The 6,052-nt window shown below is 42.3% G+C and overlaps 1 pseudogene; it reads right to left on the bottom strand.

Annotated features, from left to right (window-relative positions):
- Window positions 1–3,653: 3,653 nt before the first annotated feature.
- LOC108635410 lies at window positions 3,654–4,542 on the bottom strand (annotated as a pseudogene).
- Between the last annotated feature and the right edge of the window lie 1,510 nt (window positions 4,543–6,052).

Raw genomic sequence — 6,052 nt, 5'->3', positions numbered from 1 at the left:
TCAGTTCAGTTCAGTCGCTCAGTCCTGTCTGACTCTTTGCAACCCCATGAATCGCAGCAAGTCAGGCCTCCCTGTCTATCACCAACTTCCGGAGTTCACTCAAACCCATGTCCATCGAGTCAGTGATGCCATCCAGCCATCTCATCCTCTGTTCGTCCCCTTCTCCTCCTTCCCCCAATCCCTCCCAGCATCAGGGTCTTTTCCAATGAGTCAACTCTTCACATGAGGTAGCCAAAGTACTGGAGTTTCAGGCTCAGCATCAGTCCTTCCAATGAATACCCAGGACTAGGCTCCTTTAGGATGGACTGGTTGGATTTCCTTGCAAACCAAAGGGATTCTCACAACAATCTTCTCCAACACCACAATTCAAAAGCATCAATTCTTCAGCACTCAGCTTTTTTCACAGTCCAACTCTCACATCCATACATGACCACTGGAAAAACCATAGCCTTGACTAGATGGACCTTTGTTGGCAAAGTGATGTTTCTGCTTTTGAATATGCTGTCTAGGTTGGTCATAACTTTCCTTCCAAGGAGTAAGCTGAATCAAGTTTTCTGTTTCTTAAGTTCTGTTTCCTTGCCACTTTACATATAAGAAGATTATAGCTTAGAGAGGGAACATCTACACAAGTTCACATAGATCTAAATTGCCAGGTCAGAACTTGAAGCAAGGTCTATCTGATTCCCAGTCCCCTGCTCTGACCTTCCATATTACTCTATATCTTAGCTAGCAGAGCAGCTAAGGCAACGGGAAGTTCAATGTAAATAAGAAGTGCCAAGGGGCCAGCAGTCTGTATATATTTACACATAGGAGATGACTTTTTAGATTCAAAGCTTTGTGTGGTTTCCAGTAGGGATGGGGGGGGCATGGTTGTATTGGGAGTTTGGGACTAGAAGATGCAAACTATTGTATATGGAATAGATAAACAACAAAGGTCCTACTATAGAGCACAGAGAACTATAGTCAATAGCCTGTAATAAATTATAATGGAAAAGAATAGGAAAAAAATAAATACATAAAACAGAGTCAATTTGCTACACACCTGAAATTAACACAACATTATAAACCAACTATGCTTCAATTAAAAAAGAAAAAATGCTTTGGTAAACAAAGGAAGTTGAACAGGATCTGTTTCTGACCCCTGTTTTGAACCCAAAATATGCCTTATATATTTAAGCAACTGCGCAAAAACACCAAAGACGCGAGAAAGCTGTGCCCCTATGTTCAATCTGAAAAGGCCAATTCCCTAATAAAATAGGGCACATCAAGCACCAAGTTATCAGAAATGAACCAATGATGACTCTATTGGTGCCCACTAAGAGGAGCACTGTGTGATGGTTGTGAAGACAAGTTTCAAAGTCAAACTCCCTGAAGGAGAATTCCTGATCCACCTCTTTATACTTGTGCGTCATTGGCCAAATCGCCTAAGTTCTTCAACCTCAGTTTCCTCATTTATAAGTATATTATCTATTTCACAGGTTTATGGTGAGGATAAAATAAGTTCATATACATATAATATAAAATTACATAAAGTATGCTCACAACTTAGTATCAGTTCAGTTCAGCTCAGTCACTCATTCATGTCCAACTTTTTGCTACCCCATAGACTGCAGCACATGAGTCCTCCCTGTCCAACACCAGCTTCCAGAGTTTACTCAAACTCATATCCATCGAGTCAGTGATGCCATTCAACCATCTCATCCTCTGTGTTCCCTTCTCCTCCCACCTTCAATCTTTCCCAGCATAAGTGTCTTTTCAAATGAGTCAGCTCTTTGCATCAGGTGGCCAAAGTATTGGAGTTTCAGCTTTAGCATCAGTCCTTCCAATGAATATTCAGGACTGATTTCCTTTAGTATGGACTGGTTGATCTCCTTGCAGTCCAAGGGACTCTCAAGAGTCTTCTGCAACACCACACTTCAAAAGCATCAGTTCTTCAGTGCTCAGCTTTCTTTACAGTCCAACTCACATCCATACATGACTACTGGAGAAACCATAGCTTTGACTAGACTGACAATTTTTGGTAAAGTAATGTCTCTGCTTTTTAATATGCTAAGTTGGTAGCTTTCTTCCAAGGAGCCAGCATCTTTTAATTTCATGGCTGCAGTCAACATCTGCAGTGATTTTGGAGCCCCCCAAATAGTCTGTCATTTTTTCCACTCTTTCCCCATCTATTTGCCATGAAGTGATGGGATCAGATGCCATGATCTTTGTTTTCTGAATGTTGAGCTTTAAGCCAACTTTTTCACTCTCTTCTTTCACTTTCTTCAAGAGGCTCTTCAGTTCTTTGCTTTCTGCCATAAGTGTGGTGTCACCTGCTTACCTGAGGTTATTGATATTTCTCCCGGCAATCTTGACTCCAGCTTGTTTTTCATCCAGTCCAGCATTTCTCATGATGAAACACTCAGTAAGTAACTTATATCTTCAATGGGTAAAATGGAGATGAGAAGCCAAAGGCATCCTCCCTCCACCATCTGCTCTTATCATCTTAGGTTGGCAAGTTTGAGACCCTTAAAGCACAATGAATGACCAAAAGCAGTTAACAAAGACAGGTTTGTTTTCAAAAACACACGAGCTACTTTTCCATGTGGGTTAAGTACACAAAGACTGCTGGCCACACTGGACTCCTTTATTAAAAGTCTAGCAGACCTGACAGGTGGTCTGCATATTTCAATGGAAGAATCCAGCTAGTGGCCAAAAGAATGTATTATTGGCAAGGATTAGGGTCAGATTGTGGCTTGGTACACACATTGGTGCTTATATTGGTCATGTTGAATGTTTGGGTTAGGGGCATCAAGATTTGTCCAAATAGACTGACTGCTGAGGGGTGCTGAGAGTCATGAAGTCTGGTTTAGGATTTTCTTAATTCAGTGAAGATTTGTTACTTGCCAACCAAGCATTTATCTGTTCTTTAGGGTACCATACTTTAGACAAGATTTCTCTAAGACTCTCTAGAGAATCATCCCTTACTAACTCTGTCTGGCTCCAACAATGATCCAATCTCAAAAAATAAATTAATAAATAAAAGGAGCATAACCCCTACTCTACTAGTCCTTTCGTTCATGGTTAGGCATGTAACCCAAACTGCTCCATCAAAATGAATGCCAGTAATTGATGGGAGTTCCCAGAGAAAGTTTTCGGTTCTACTGTGTTTACGTAGGATGACGTAGGCTCAGATCTTCTAGGTGACGTTCTCTTTCATGTAGAGATGAAGAATGAAGGCAACAGAACAGAAGATAAGAAGGAAAGAGGAGGATGAAGTCCTGATGACACTGTTGGATCCCCTGACCAAACCACACTTAAAATGAAACTATTCTCTGGATTTTCAAGCTATGGGAGCTAATAAATTTCTCTCTCTTTTTTTTTTTTTTTTTTTGCAAGTTGGAAAACAGCTTTATTAATCATTCACCAGAATCCATAGAAGAATCTTAAATATTTACAGGGACACTGTTCCACTGCTGCTGCTGTCACTGTGTCCTTCCTGGTAGAGTATCACAGGCCAAGCTTCTGACTGTTTCGTTTACTTAAAACCAGATGTAAAGAAACAACCCAAGTCACAGCAACGTCAGGCTTCAATGTGAAACCATCAAACCATCTTGAACAGGTTTTCTTTCTGAAAGCAGCATTCCTGTTCAGAAGATGCTTAAGGGACACCAACCTTTCTTCTTCCAACTAGCCAGTAATAGTTAAATGCCTCAGATGCCCTCAGAGGTCCTGATATTTAGTCAAAGCAAGTACGAAACAGGGTGCATGCTACCTTCTAGGTGTAATGAATTATCAGTTTTGAGAAAGACATTGAAATCATCATGGAATCCTTAGAGGACTGAGATACCAAAGCACCAGTGCAGAGAGTCTCATGCAATAGGAGGTCCGGAAGCAGGGCTTCGTTCTTCAGTACCAGGCCCTTCTAGACTCTGGTCTAGAAGAAGATGATTTTTTTGTGCTTTGAGTTGGGAATTTGCCCCTTCGCCTTTAACCTCCGAACAGCCTCCCTCATGTGTCTGGGTTGCAGGGGTGGCATTTCTCCCCACTTCTCACACACATCCAGTGCTTCTTCTACCACCTCCCCGATGAAAACTTTGGAAATACCAGACATAGCAATAACAACATTCTGAGACACAGAGGTGCCTGTGGACTGGATCAGCCTCTTAATGGCTGCCTTAGGGAAAGCTGACCGGCGATCCATTTCATAATGGTTCAGCTGCTCCTCAGAAAAAGAAGAAACCAGGATTTGCGTCTTTAAATCTCATCTTCATCCACTTTCTGCTTCTTCTCTTTCTTCTCTTTGGTATCTATTTTCAGTTTTTTTGGCTTGCAGGAGTAAGTAATGAGTCTTCCCTTCCAACTGCTGTTAAATCTGCAATATCCTGACTCTTGAGCTCGCCTTCTTCAGCGGCGGCCTCTTTCAATTCCCCCGTCTCCGTCACCGTCGGTTTCCTCCGGGATTCCGTCCGTATCCGTAACCCTGGGGCCTCCAGGAGCCGCCGTCGTCTCCTCTGATTCCCCGGTCTCTCCACCTTTTTCCGTGGGCAATTCGCGCCGGCATTATCCATCCGCGGCTAGAACCGGGGAGACGAGAACGCGCCGCTGTCAGACTCCCGAGCTCAGGACGCCGCGCAGACCCGCGGCTCCGCAGCTTACTTCCCAATTTCTCTTATTTTTTTAAGCCAGTTAGGATTGATTTTCTGTCACATGCAACAGAATCTTAACTGATATACTTAGGGAACTGAGAAAGACTAAATCTGCTGCTTGAAAGCATCATTTCTATAGCAGGCCAAAAACCGAAATAGTCGAATCTGACAGATTCATAGGCAAGCTTAATGGCTCTCTTCAATGTCTTTGATTGGCTTTGTGTATCCTTACTCATGTTTTTTGATTAGCCTACATCTGATTTTGGCAGGTGTCTTTTTTCCCAAATATTCCAAAATAATCTTTCCAACAGAAGGAATAAGATATCTTTAGCTTTACAACATGTGGATGCCACGTCTCCATTTGCTTTTAAGTATCTCTATAAGGCTCACAGGGTCACAACGGTTGTTTTATGACAAGTCTTAAGCAAAAAAACAAAACCAAAAAACCCATTAAATATCTAATCTGGAATACTAACCAGATTGAAAGTAAACACAACAATTTTATGGCCAAGAATTAAATAGTGAAAGTTCTTTCTGAATGTTCTTTAGGCTCCAATATATTTTGATAAACAAACAAATGTGGGGATCTAGTTTTAGGTATGCCACTTAGGCTAACCTGTCAAAGGTATGCCGCAAAACAGATTGCAGCAGTCTGAATGCAAGGAGGATGTAGAAACCACACAGAAGGTTTAAAGGGGGAAGAGGAACATAAAGAAGCTTTAAATATGATAAAAGAGTAACCATAAGATACAAGGAAAATGCTCTATGGCACCCTAGGGCAGAAGGAGAGCACCAAGGAAGCCCAAACTTGGAAGGCATTTAGACTTGGAGGAGGTATGGTTTGGCCACTGGATAATAAAGAATTCACTGGTTCCATCAGGCCTGGGGCTGGTCTGGAGTTGCTGGGCAAGAAACAGTCAACTTCCATAATACAGGTGGGGAATGGGTGAATAGCACCCAGTGACATGGGGAGTCTGAGTTGCTGGTGGGAGGAAGAGGCCTTCAGAGATACAGGCACATAGTAGCTCTGGCTTCCATGCCAAGATGGACTATGGGAAAGCTGGTGGCCCCACCAAAGGCTGTAAGAACCGTGTTTGGGGCCTATGGCTGGGTCAAGAGGCACCCAGTGTTCTGATACCCACACCACCAAGCCCCACTGCACACAAGAAACTGCAAGATAGCTTCTTCCTCCTGCAGTGTCTGTCCAGTGTTCTTTCCTGGGTGGGAGCTTAACATTATACTCAGTTTTAAAGGAGATATGGGGAAGGAATTTTCTTAATACAAAGGATATATTGAAAGGTGCATGAAGAGCCGAGAGGCAATAAATTAATAACTGATAGTCAAAAGCTAAGTCAACTCTTCTCTAGCCTGTGAATCCTTCTTTTTCTATTTTTCTTGCCCTCTTCATTCTTTACATTCTTCAA

Source organism: Capra hircus, unplaced genomic scaffold (genome assembly GCF_001704415.2).
Source record: "Capra hircus breed San Clemente unplaced genomic scaffold, ASM170441v1, whole genome shotgun sequence".
Classification (NCBI taxonomy): Eukaryota; Metazoa; Chordata; class Mammalia; order Artiodactyla; family Bovidae; genus Capra; species Capra hircus.
The sequence above is the reverse complement of the archived record's forward strand: the minus strand, read 5'-3'. Positions and strand labels throughout refer to the sequence as shown.